The sequence below is a fragment of the Mastigoproctus giganteus genome, chromosome 1 (genome assembly GCF_048544385.1).
Source record: "Mastigoproctus giganteus isolate SK-2022 chromosome 1, ASM4854438v1, whole genome shotgun sequence".
NCBI classification, from domain to species: domain Eukaryota; kingdom Metazoa; phylum Arthropoda; class Arachnida; order Uropygi; family Thelyphonidae; genus Mastigoproctus; species Mastigoproctus giganteus.
In genome coordinates this window covers 47,780,214-47,794,625 of record NC_143575.1, presented here as the reverse complement: position 1 = coordinate 47,794,625, position 14,412 = coordinate 47,780,214, and the positions used below count along the sequence as shown (strand labels likewise).

The following is a 14,412-nucleotide window of genomic DNA, read 5'->3' as shown; positions in this document are numbered from 1 at the left end:
CTAGCTCCCGATCCAACAGACACGAAGAAGTGACCCTTGGCTCGATTGCGAATCTGGCTTACACGTATGACTCACTCATACTTACTTGGAGGTGAAGACCCTGCTCAATGGCAGAACTGTACATCACTTCATGGTGAACTGTCCAAGATTTAATAGGGAACATCTAAGAGCATTTCAAACAATAATGACAATTTTAGATGACCGGCAAAATATTAACTACGGTTTCTTTTTCCTTAAGGTATTCGGATACTCACAAAACATAAAATGAATAGTATAACTACATGATCATGAATATATAACTACATGATTATGAAACAAAATTTTGGCTTTATTCTAAACCTTTTTAGAATAAAGTTGCAAAAAATAAATACGGAAATGTTGAAATACGAAACTCTCCTAACCTAAGTTAGGCGCATTATAGTCTAAGCTGCTGTTGTGCCAATAGCTTTCAAAAAACAACAGCCTGCGTTTACTATAGTGATGCTGCAACTTTGTAAAGCTTCTGAACAGTAAGAGAGCTCCCACTGGATGTCAATCATTAGTGCTAAATCAATATGAAATTCCAGATTTAAAAGTCAGTTTAATAACTCAAATATTTAACTTTTGATTCAAAATGTTTGCACAAAGCAGGATAATTCCTCTAAACTGCAATTGCCATCCACAAGCTACAAGCTGCACATCGTGGTCCTAACACACAACTGATCTTTATAGTTTTTCCAAACCAATTTTTTTCGCAGTCATCGTTTACTCTCTCTCTAGTTTTTAGTTTTTTGGAGATTGGTGATATAATGCATAAAGGTTTTTTTTTTTTTTTTTTTTTTTTTTTAATTATTGCTTGCATGCCATTATATTTTGGATCATTTTCTTCACAATGAAGGCCTCGGGCCTTGATGCAGTTTCAAAATCTGCCAACATTTCATTTTTGGAAAGTTTATTTAATATCATAGTTGTCCTATTCCCCCCCCCCCCCCACACACACCTGACGTTGCTACCGTCACTAGTTCTTTCAATACGGTTCAAAATGTCAGAATCACTCAGATATTCAGCTACTGTGATCATGTAAACATAGACAGGAAAAATTTACTGAAATACGTGGACCACTCACTTTTGCGAAAAACAGATGACTGCTTGCCACAACACAGGTTGACACAGAGGCTATTATCTGTGTCAGGAATACACATTAATCTTTTGACTGACTATGGAAAGCACGACTTCTCAGTATGTGGGATAGGTGGCTGCATAGGTTTTATGGGCACCACTAACGTTGCAGAATGGTAATCCTTTTAACCCTTAATTTGCACTTTCTAATTGCCTAAAGGCCAGGAGTGGGTACAACAATGCGTACAAAATTAAGTTTCTCGTAATCCTTTCGTTACATGCAAATTTTCTTCATGCTATGGAAACTGCTTTAAATGTAATTACCAAGAGGAATTCAAAAAAATTTGCTATAAAGAAGTTTGTTAAACACAGGTCCGGCTGTAATTAAATCAAAAAAAGCGAAGCAATTTTAAAACACAAAACTGTCCAGGTGCACCCTTAAAATGCTGTGCCGGGAGCTGGGGTCCCGCTTGCCCCATCATAGTTCTCGCTCCAGATACTCAGTAATTGAATTCAGGATTTAATTTGTAAAATAAATGATTGTTTCAAAAATGGGCTTGCAAATTTTCAAAAAAATAAAAATGAGATCTTGCGAGCCCACTATAGCTCACCATTGTGTCTACTCTACTGTTCTGATCTAACACAAGTGGACTTCTTCCACTTTCCCAAGGTGAAAACTGCCCTCAAAGGAAAGAGATTTCAGGATGTTGAGGTCATAGAGAAAACATAACTGCTGAACTGAACATAATCTTTTTTGGACACCTTCACTGACCCTTTTCAGAAACTTTTATAATTGTATAATAAGTGCATTCAATCAGATAGTGATTCATTTGAATAAAAATAAAACCATTTTTGAGCTCATTTGCTTTGTGTTCTTTTTATTGCACCAGTCTGGGAACTTGTTGTCCCATCTTAATGTACATGCATGCATGCATGCTTATGTATAACCTATTGACTACAAACATAATACTATATGCTCTGAAATTATACAATTTATTTCACTTGATACTTTCAGAATGATTAGTTGCTGTCATCAGAGAATTTGTATTTAAAGGTTTTAGAGTTGTCACACCTCTGCTTAACAGACTAGTTAAGTAGAGGTTAATACTAGCCAGTGATGTCACAGTGACACCTGAAAGGATGATGTGACAGAAAATACAAAAATTTGAACTATCAGTAAAGTGTGCAAAAACCGCTTTAAAAGTAAGAAACACTGCAGATTAAATTAAGAAGTTGAAATATAAATAAATGTGAAGTACCGTCACAGGATTTCTGATTAACTTATGATGCAGAAGAGAGTAAGTTGTCACTCAGAAGTATTAAAGCAAGTTGGAAATGTGAGAAACATTGTTTTCTTATTTTACTTGATGGAAGAAAAAAAAAAGAGATCAAATTTTAATTGAATAAAAGTTGTGATCAATGAAAATAAAGGAATAAGGTTGGAGCAGACAGTACCAGGTAGATTAATTTTTAATATCAGCCTTTGATTGAAGAAACACCCTTTATTCTGATAATCTCAAAATTTAGGTAGGTTAAGCTGCTTACAGTAAGTATAGGCCAGATTTATAGGCTGACAAAATCAGTGCATCTTCCCCCCCCCCAAATAATTAAGTCTTTACAGGATTGATAACATTTATTATTGTCTTTGGTGGCCCCTAGACATTTGTCCAAATCCACCTAATATACTTGATTTTATTATCCTTGTACAGGATACCTAGCCACCAGAGAGCAGTCATCACCTAGGATAACTGCTACCTGATGCTTGTCCTTATGAACGTGGAGAAAGCAATTTCAAAAGGCGAACTGTACTGTCTGTGCTGACCGCACAAAATTCCCGCAACCTCTGGTGGAAGTGCTAGACCAGAGGGTGCCAGCAATCCCACACCCAAGCCTGAGAGCAAAAAAAAAAAAAAAAAAACCGTTACCCCCCCCCCCCCCACACACACACACCCAACTCTCACCCTGGCAATTTATCCCACACTATGTTAATTTCCACAGTGCCAGCAAACAAAAAAAAAAAAAAAACCCTCTACCCCCCCAACCCAAATCTCACCCTGGCAATTTATCCCGCACTATGTTAATTTCCACAGTGCCAGCAAACAAAAAAAAAACAAAAAAAAAGTAATAATAAACTAAATAAATAAATTAGAAAAAAAAAAAATAAATAAAAAAAACCCAGGATAATAGGATGGCGGGAGAGAGGGGAAAAAAATAATAATAATAAATAAAAAAATTCTATACAGTAAACATCTATTATTTTACAAATATCCAGGCTGATAACTGTCTTATTTTTAGAAATACAGAAATAGCAAACCTTTGAAAAGCAACAAACTTATTATAATCTGACAAGTAGTTATTTTCATTTCCATATCTCAAATCACTAATTACATTCTTTAATTGAGCTCTGTAATTCTCATACAACAAACAATCATACAATACATGGCACCAAGTTTCTTCAACACCACATACACAGTAAGGGTTTGATTTTAATCCAAAATAATATAATTTACTATTCAAAGAACCATGCCCTGTTAACAAAAAAGAAGTCTCCATACTAGAAAAAAACCACTTGTTCAGTTTAAAACAGGAAAAAGAAACATTTGGAATAAAATGTCTGGTGACCGCACCAGTAATACTATCCGTCCATCTGACTTGCCAAATTTCCATTAGCTTCACATATATTCTTTTCTTTTCAACCTTAGCATCAGTGTTAAGGTCACACACAATGTTTAAACACGTGAAATTATTATGCTTCCTAATATGGTAACAGAAAGCTCTATATATTATAAAAAGATCTAACGGCATGTGGCCCGCTAATACCTGCAGGGCATTTGTTGACACAGTTCTGCAAACCCTCTGAATTGCCAACAGCATTGTTCTTTGCACAGAATTTAACTTGGCTTTAAACTTAACCTTATTCACACAAGTTACCAACACTGATGATACATAAGTCACTATTGGCAGAAAAACTGCTGTATAATAAAGATTTAAAACTGATCTACGTAAACTGATCTAGAAATCCGTATTACTGCTGCACTAAAATGCTTAATTTTGTTCATCAAATAATTCAGATGTGGTACTAAAGTTAACCTAGCATCTAATAAAACACCTAGATACTTAGTTTGGGTAACAAATTTAATTTGCTTACAATTTAACAAAACTTTTGGTGGTCAATTGATATCAAGGTTGACCTTTAACTAACATCATGACTGTTTTTTCTTCTGAAACTGTTAATTTATTTACAGTACCCCATGATGTTAGACTCTGAAGAACCATTGCAGCCTTCTCTTCAGTATCCCTTCTTGAGTTACCAGGCACACAGATAAGCAGATCATCGGCAAACGTTTGTCTCAATTTAAGCCATTGGTTCAGAACCAAATTCCAAAATAGGGGACCTAACACAGATCCTTGTGGGCATTCCCTAGACACTAATTTCCTATAAGTTAGATGCTGTGCCCTTACAATTATCTTGAAGTTAAATAGCTTGTTACAACCCAGTATATTTTCCCTGGACAATGGAGCTGTCTTAACGAGTAAAGAATACTTTCGTGCCAGACTGAATCAAAAGCTCCTGCAAAGTCAATGAACAGAGCAAGAACATATTTACTGTCTGCATTTTTAACGTAAAGCACTAAATCATTAATCGCGTCCTCAGTAGATTTGGATTTTCTAAAACCATACTGAAATGGCAACTCAATGTGGTGTAAATTCATGAATTCACTTAATCACTGGAAAACCAATCTCTCAAACAACTTGCGTAGCTTAGGTAACAGCGATATTGGTCGAAAGCTCCTGGGGCTTGTTTTTTCTTTACCTGGTTTTTGCAACAATTTCAGAAGGGCACATTTCCAGAAAACAGGAAATGTGCCTTCCAATAGACATTTGTTGTACATATTAAGCAGAACTGGAGGGTATATCTCTAATAATTTACTGATACTGTTATTCTCAATTAAATCAATCCTCGGAGTCTTATCAACATTTATCTGTTTACTGACTACAAGTAACTCCTCTGCTGTAAAAAGAGAGATATTCTCATCGTTGACAATCTCTATTATCTGCTCTTATCTCACACTGTTCAAGAATATCGTTACTTACACAATCCTTGGGAAACAGTTTGTCTGTGACAACTTTAATAGTTGTCTCCCTATTAATAACAGTGTTTCAAAAAGACAGCCCCTTCATATCTTCCAGTGTTTAGTAATGACTAGTCATAAGTGTATAGCAGTGGGCCAAAATTTCAGCCACTGTGAGACTTTGGAGTTAAGTGATCAAAGATGGTAGAGGATTGTCAATAGTGTTAATACTACACTCAATGCATGAACAATAAACAAATGCTACCAGAAGTTAACAGATGCTCTTACAGAACTAAAGAGATTGAGTTGACCTTGGAAACTACCGAGAACATTAACAGAAATAAAAAAAAATAGTGAAAATCATGGCAAAGCAGTTTATGAAGCTCTTCTGAAAGTGGGCTAACTCATTGCACAGTGCAGACAATTCTTAAAAGAAAATTTGACTCTCAAACTGTGGCTGAGTTATGTGCTACAATTGTTTTATGGAGACTGGATGGAATTGGCAGAAATTTATATGAATTTAAAGGTTTTGTCTGTGGGTACAGTAGCCATTATAGGACAAAATAAAATTTAGATGAATGATTTCTGTGACATGATCAGAACTGTGCAAAAATATAAGTTTTGTGTGGTATGACATTTATAAAGGCAGGTTGTTGCAGCATTCACCTTTCAAGATATGGTGAATGCTGCAAGGTACTTGAAAATAATGAGACAGGTTATGGTCAGTCATTTCTTTCTTTGGAAAAGCATTGAATCTCTTCCACTTTGTGGAAGATAACACACTTCCACTTTGCCAACATTGTGTACAAGCATAACTGCACCAACATTTTCCCAGCAAGCATATTGGAAAATGTGATATGCATGAAAATCTATGCCTAGTTTACTACACAACACAAACAACTTTGCAGGTTTTGGTTTTTTCTGCATTGTGAGATCATCTTTTGTTTTTTATGTTGCTACAAGTAACACACATTATTTGTGTTTGTTTTATGTTACTATAACTACTTTTCTAATACTCTTAACTATTATGATTTGCTTTTCATGAAAGGTTTTAAAGAATTGGAGTTTTACTGATATATTGAAAAGTTTTAATATCAAAAGTCAAAATAAAATATTTTGACTTTTGACAGTTGGACTAGGTGAATCCATGTCGTGGCCTCCTTGATTACTAACCTCATTCCCTTGGATTTTTCTTCTTGAGAAATTTGTTAAACAGCATAATCATATGCTGTTTAACAGAATATCTGTAATGCTTAAACACTTTAAATGCCACATCACTTGTGCTCTTTAGCAATTTTTTTTTTTTTTTTTTTTGTTTTTGTTTTTGTTTTTTGGTAGTTGTTGGCACATTGGCTTCTGTGGCCATAATGCACCTCCCAAGGTTTTTGCAGTACTTTGATCCAAGTCCGAGGTGGGATTCGAACCCGCGACCTTTGGGTTGCTAGGCAGGCACTTTACCCACCCGGCTAGCCCGGTCGGCGCTCTTTAGCAATTACCAGCAACAGTATCGTCTGGTATAAATGAACTGATGATTCATTTAACGTATCTGGGAAGCATTAGTAGAGTCATAGGATGCAAGAAAGCAAGCTTATATAGCATAAGCCAAAAAAAAAAAAAAAAACCCCTTCCTGTTTCATCCATCCATTGACTTCAAAAGTTTGTGTAGTTCAACCTTGAACTTATTATTTAAGCTGTCAACTTCAACAATGACAGATGGAAATTTGTTCCAGCAATCAAAAGCAAATTTCCACACACTTTTTTACAACCACCTATCCTCAATTTGGATTTATTCCCCCCCCCCCCCCCCCCCGCATTAGCCTTGAATGGTTTGAGCTTGCTCAAACCATTCAAGGCCTTATACACGTCAGTAGATCACCTCACAGGTGTCTAGTCTCCAGATGCTGCAATTTGCAGAACTTAACCCTTTGTTCCCCTCACCAATTTCATTGCTCTTCTCTGTACTTGTTCCAGCTACTCTACATCCTTCCTAAAATAAGGCCTCCAGCGCTGTATGCAGTACTCAAGGTATGGCCTGACCATTGTTTTGTAGAACAGGATAATCACCTCCTTATCCCTGCTAGGAAAATTCTTATATATAAGGGGTGGCCAACAATTCGATTGCCATCTACCAATCGATTGCAATTGTAATTTAAGTCGATCACAGTGAGTTTTAAATATATATTAAAAAAAATAGATTAGCCAAGATCTAAATGTTATTATTATCGCCCACTTGCATACGCTTATTACAAATCTGTTGAACCACTTGGCTACTCTTGTTGCCATGCATCTGCTAGGCTTGTCTTGTGAAAATTCACGTAGTTATGTTGCCGAGAGCATAGTATACGTGTTCAATTCTTATTTAGCTTACTTAATCTTAATAACTGGACAGTACTTGTACATTAATTTAAAATACCCTTTGATTTAAAATGAATACTTCAAAAAAGAGTAAAATGTATCATTTTCATCAAGAGTGGGAACTAGAATACTTTTTTGTAATGATAAAGGAAAAATGTTGCTGTTTGATTTGCAATGCTTCCATGGCTATACCCAAATAAGGAAATTTAGAAAGGCATTTCAATGCACTCCATGGTAAATACCAATCAGATTTTCCGCCTAATAGTGACCTTAGAAAAAATAAATTAAAAGAACTTAAATCCAGATTATTTTCAGAATAAAATTTTTTCATGACACAATTTACAATCCAAATCAGTAACTGTGGCATCATTTAAAGTGAGTCATCTTCTTTCAAAAAAATGCAAGTCATTTTCTGATGGTCAGTTCATCAAAGATGCATTTTTAGAAATAGATTCTATTTTTGAAAATTTTAAGAACAAAAATGAAATTAAAAGTGCTCTTCAAGATTTGCAATTATCTCGAAATACTGTGATGCGACACATCGAAAAAATGAGTAAAAATGTGAGTGAACAATTGCGTGCTCATATTGCTAATTAATTGTGTGTCCTTTTCTTTACAACTGAATGAATCTATAGAAAACCATATGAATTTTTATTCATATGGTTTTCTATGATTCTGCCACTAAGCTGAGTATGGTTTCATTAAAAAAAAAGAACTAATGGTCTTGATATATATAATGCATTCAAAAATTTTTTTTATTGAAAAAATTAAATTGCCACTATTTAAGTTCGTATCAATAACAACAGATGGAGCAAAAGCAATGACAGGGCATCTGAACAGATTCATCGCAACGTGCCAAAAGGATGATGAATTCCCATATTTTTTGAGTTATCACTGCATCATCCACCAATGAGTGTTAGCCAGCAAAAGATTAAATACTAAAAGTGTTATGGACATAGTTTTCAAAATCCTGAATTCCATCAGAGGACAATCTCTTCAGAGGAGACTTTTCAAAATGCAACTCGATGAAAATGAACCAGATCTGATATTACACACAGATGTAAGGTGGCTGAGTCAGTTTCTACAGAGATTTCGAAATTTGCTGAATGAAATAAAAAAATTTGTTGATCAAAGGGGAGATGATTATCAGCAGCTACAAGATCTGGTGATCTTCTTGTGATCTGGCTTTTTTGGCAGATTTTACCAGTAAATTTAAGTGATCTTAATTTGTAATTACAAGAAAAAGAGGAAAATGTGGGTGACATGATTAGTAGTATTTCTGCCTGTAAATATCGATTTCTGGTAATCGCTAAGGATCTCAAAGAAAAAAAAATTTGATCATTTTGCAAATATGCAAGATCATTTGCAAAAATATCCTGTTTTTGAATTTAATATGAGAAATATGTTTCTGAAATTAAGAAAGTTGTGGATGATTTTGAAACCAGATTCAGTGATTTTAAAACAATTGAAGACATTGTTCAATACATTTCTTATCCATTTAATGTCAACTTAGATACAAAACAAATTGCAGAAAAAATCGTGAGATTTTTGTCATGGAGAAAAATATTACTTGAAAATTAAATTATTACATTGTGAAGCAATATATCTTCCTAAAAGCCAGATCATCAAAAAAAAATACTTTTGGAAATATGTTTGCCGAGAAAAGTACCCAAATGTAAAACAATGCAGTGAACTTTTAAATTCCTATTTTTGCTCCACCTATCTACGTGAATCGGCATTTTCGTATATGATACAAACAAAGACGAAGAATCGCTCTACTCTTACGGACTTGCGTGCAGAAGATTCTTTACAGTTGGCCTTATCACAGTATATCACCGTTTTTGATAGCTTGGCAGATGACATGAAGATGCAAAATTCACATAAATTAAAAATTTAAATACGTATGAATTTAAAATAAGAATTCCGAATTGTATTTAATTTTTAAATTTATAAACATTTTTCAGTATGTGTTGATTAACTTTTTTAACCATGTGCAATGAAATTCTTCAGATGGTAGATCGTGACACATTTTGAAGAAAAAAAGTAGATTGCATCACAAAATAGGTTGGCCACCCCTGCTATATATCATTAACAAGATCCCATGAGCCAATCTTGCAGCTTGTCTGCACTGCTCAGAAATCTTCATATCTGACTGCACAGTTACTCCCAGGTCTTTTTCATTCTCCCCTACCCTGTGTGTAGTACCCCACTGTTCATATGTTACTCTGGGGTTACTGCTACCCATACCTGGCACCTCTGTAGCCAGGTGGGAAGGAGCAGCAGTGCATAGCACACGCTTCTAGATTAGACCGGGGTTCCAGCCCGTCACCACCAAATAGATCATGCGGAAAGGTCAGGGAATGACCACCGCATATCCCGGAGCAATATGGCCTTAGTTGCTAATGCTCCTAAAAACCAAAAAACAACAGCTACCCATACGGATTACTTTACATTTGTCAATGTTAAGCTTCAGTTGCCACCTCTCAGCCCATCTGCTCAACTTTGCTAGATCCATTTGCAGTACCATACCATTCTTGCTGTCATCTTCGTATCATCTGAAAACTTGACATTAAGCCTGATATACCTTTATCAATATCATTGATAAATAAAGAAAACAACAACGGGCTCAACAAGGACCCCTTGGGGGACTCCACTAATAACATTGGTCCATGAAGAGCAGTGTCCATTGATTACCACTCTGTCTTCTCCCACTCAACCATGCTTTTATCCATTGTAGAAACTTGCAACCCTTAACGTCACACTCTCCAACTTGTATAGTAGACTTCCATTGGCAACAGTATCAGAAGCATTTCCTAAAATGCAAGTATATGATATCAAAATTATTTTTTGTATCCAGTTCCTTTGACCGCATTGTAGTATCCAATCAAATTTGTCAGAGAAGACTTCCCCTTAACAAACCCATGCTATGTCTGAAGGAGAACTGCAGTCTTGTCTAGATGATCCGGCAGTGCTTCTTTAACTAGTAACTCCTTTATTTTCCTGGAACTGAAGTTAAACTAACGGGCCTGTAATTACTTGTCACCTTTCAATCAACCTTTCTGAATTGGGATATGTTTGCACATCTCTAGTCCATGGGTTCTCCCCCGAATCCAAGGATGCCTTCATAATCATGGGGCTGCTTACTTCCTTTGCTGCCTCCTTTAATATAACTGAATAGATCCTATCCACATCAGGTGCCTTCCTTATGTTTAACTTCAGCAATTCTCCTCCACTTTGTTCTCAGTTATTACAAAATCATTTAACTCCATGTTAGAGTTTTTTGATAAGCTTCTAGTCTCCACTTCCCTACAGAATTCCTCATGCGTGAATGTAGATACAAAATACTCATTCAGTTTCAGCTTCTTGAGCAGCAGAATCATCAACAATTGAACCATCGATATCAACATGTTTGTCACCTCTCTGCACTAGTTCAAAATAAAGTTGTGTGGCAAAACTCATCTTGTATATAAACCTACTTTTGCATCACACTGTATTACATTGAAAAGGTAGAGGTTGGCAGAAAATAAAATGCAAGTTAATTCGATATTATGCAGCAGTTTTAATTTTATTGTGTGTAATAACAAAGAAGTGGACATTAATTACATTTGCTGTATTAGGAAGTAAGAATAATTTTTCATTTGATTGTAGTTTTAAACTGTTATTTTATGATATTGTTGGAAGGTCTTTCAAAATTACATCTATATAATTTGGAAAAAACAAACACAAAAAAATAGCGGTACTCTGCATAGAAAAATAAAATGAAAAAATATGTTGATTCCATCCTAATCTTTTTCATTGGTGAAATCACCAAAGAGTGAAGGTAGTAGTTTAAACAGTCATATCTACAGAATTTAACAAATTATTGTATTATGTTATAAGTGAGATACTAGTTGTAGAAAAGTATTTCTTCATCAGTTAATTAAAAATGGAAAAATAGTAATGATCTCAGTTTGAATGACAAAAACCAGATATTGGTTATGATGCTTGTTATAATTTCCCTTCTTATTTGATGGACAGGATTTGCAATTTTTTTTCCTTATCAGACAGTTTTTTCGTTATCCTCTAATGTTACATAGCTGTTAATATTTGCTCCTAGAAGCACTACAGCAGTTCAGATGTCTCAGGAGCAGCAGTGTGTAGCACACGCTTCTTGATTAGACCGGGGTTCGAGCCTGTCACCACTAAACACAGAGGATGCGGAAAGGTCAGGGAATGACCACCGCATATCCCGGAGCAATATGGCCTTAGTTATGGTTTTTTTTTCTTTAAAAAAAAAAAAAAAAAAAAACAAACAAACAAACAAGCAGATTGAGGGAGTTTTACTCAATCTCAAGGATTTTCTAAAAGTTATCCTAGTGTTGGTATTGTCACAACAGCTATTGACAAACTGTTTCAGCCTCAGTAGTCTTCTGAGATGTGGGTGATAGGATGTTATGCTATGTTTTTTTTTTTTTTAATAATTTATTTTTTTAATGGGATTTTAAAAAAGCTTTCATTGCTGAGGAAGTTTCTCTCCACTCCAGACTGTAGTAATAATGGAGGGCACTTTATTTTTTGTTTTATCAAATTTATTTTTATATACAAAAGTGTTTTTATTGAGATTAAATTTAATCTTGCCTCTACCTGGCATTTTACTATTACATTAGAAATATTCAACTTTAATAACTTCAAAATTATAAATGAATTTTAATTTTAATTCTCTCATGAATGAATAATACATGGCACTGTACATCTGTTGAAATGTATAATATATTCCAACTGGATCCATGAATTTCTCTGTGATAGCATGGTGAGTTTTACTTATGACTCATTTGATTGAACTGTATAATTCTGATTGAGGTGTATAAGGCCTTGAATGGTTTAAGCAGGCTCAGTGCTGACAGGATACTTCCGCTTGATCAGATTAAGGGGGCGTAGATTCAAATTGAGGAAAGGCAGTTGTAGAGTAGATGTGTGGAAATTTGCCTTTAGCCAGCGGGTAGTTGATTGCTGGAACAGACTTCCATCTGTTGTTGTTGTTGTGGAAGTTGATAGCTTAAATAAATTTAAGGCTGAACTAAACAGACATTTGGAGTGACTGGATGGGTGAAATGGGAAGGTTTTTTTTTTTTTTTGGGTGATACTGTATAAACTTGCTTTCTTGCATCATATGCTGCTAATGCTAAAGAATTCTCTAAACCCTACCAATACACTAGTGGAATTTATAAAAGCCTTCTTCAATTGGGCAACAATCAGTTGATCTCAGATGGAGGGAGTATAGATACCCAATTAATTATGCAAATTAGCCTGTGAACACACACATTTGTACAGGTGTAATAGTATTTGTCATATAGTGCAAGGAAGCCACTTTTTCTGCACTGGAAAAAAAAAAAAAAAAAAAATACCAAATAGGTTATATGCTTCTCTCCTCACACAGGTCAACCTATCCAGTTGACCTTTGAATTTATTCAAACTGTCAGCCTCAATTATGTACGAGGGCAACTTGTTCCAGCAATCAGTGATTTTTCTGGCTAAAATAAAACTTCTACAAACCAATCTAAACCTCAACCCCTGTAATTTTAATATATGGCTCCTAATTCTGGAATTCTTTATAACAGTGAAAAGTCCACCTTCATTCATTTTACTAGTCCCTCTCAGAGCCTTATAAACCTCAATCAAGTCGCTTCTGAGGTGCCTGGTTCCCAAGCTCTGTAGCCCACATAATCTGAGTCATTCCTCGTACGGTCATCCTTTTGCTGATCTTGCCATTTGAGTTGCCCGTCTTTGGACCCCTTCAAGAAGTTCAATGTAGGTTTCTCATGGATGTGATCTTTTATCATAATACATGATAAAAGATCACATCCAGTAATATATGAACCAATGCGCTATGAAAAAATAGTTACTGCATAACAACCAGCCATCAAGGGTGATTAAAATTCAGTTTGTTTAACTAACCAGAAATTTGCTTACCTATTTTATATCTATGTGTGGTTGTTAGGTTTTAGGCACATCAGCGACTTAAACCATATTTTGCCATTGTACATTGTTTGTAGAAGTGTTGTTCACAAGTTGATTTGTATGTTGTGTGGGCTGAAGAACCTGGAATAACTCATGGGGAGGGAACCCTACTTCCTCTGTTTGAGGTTGGCTAACTGCAGCCTTGTTTGAAGAGGTCCTTAGAAATTTCTCCAATCATCAACATTACTTGAACCCAGATCTCTCCAAATAAATAACAATTGGTGAAACTCCTATACACACAGATTGTGTTCTGTATCTGAAGCTGCATGAGGAGGGCTGCCTTCCTTAGACATTAGTTTATTAAACATTATTACTTATAGTAGTAATTTTAGATTACTGTGTCTTAAGTAGAACTGTTTGACTTACATTCTGCTCTTGAAACCAAGGTAACATCTGAAGAAGTCATTGAAGTGCTTCTTCATTCATCAAAGAACCCTTTTTATGAATCTGTGTAAGATTTGTTTATGGCATCTTTTGTTTATTCTTACTACTTGTAACTTGAGTTTCCTAAAGTTTTAGCAGAACTTTAGGTAACTATTTAAAATTTATTTTACAATAGAATTCTTATTTGTATTGTAAATGATAAGAGCTGTCCTAAGTAGCATACATATATACTTTTCTATTAAAAAAAAAATAGGTTTTTCATCAGACTGAAAGGGGTAATTTTTATTTATTAATCACAAAATAAAATCAGAATTTAGATGTTTTTGATCTCTCATTTTTATTCTGGATTGATATTGGGATTATATTGGGAGTAGTGTCATTGCAATACAAATTGAACCATGAATAGTTCTATAGAAAATTTGATAGTTCAGAAGTGTTATTTATTTAATAATTTTTTTTGGTGTTCACTTTCTTGTTAATACACTTGCATGGTCTTAAATTGTGC

At 34.9% G+C, this 14,412-nt stretch overlaps 1 protein-coding gene across 6 annotated transcripts in view; it reads left to right on the top strand.

Annotated features, from left to right (window-relative positions):
- LOC150090769 (E3 ubiquitin-protein ligase HECW2-like) overlaps positions 1 to 14,412 on the top strand; it is a 518,151-nt gene that overhangs the window by 307,500 nt on the left and 196,239 nt on the right. The window lies entirely within an intron of this gene.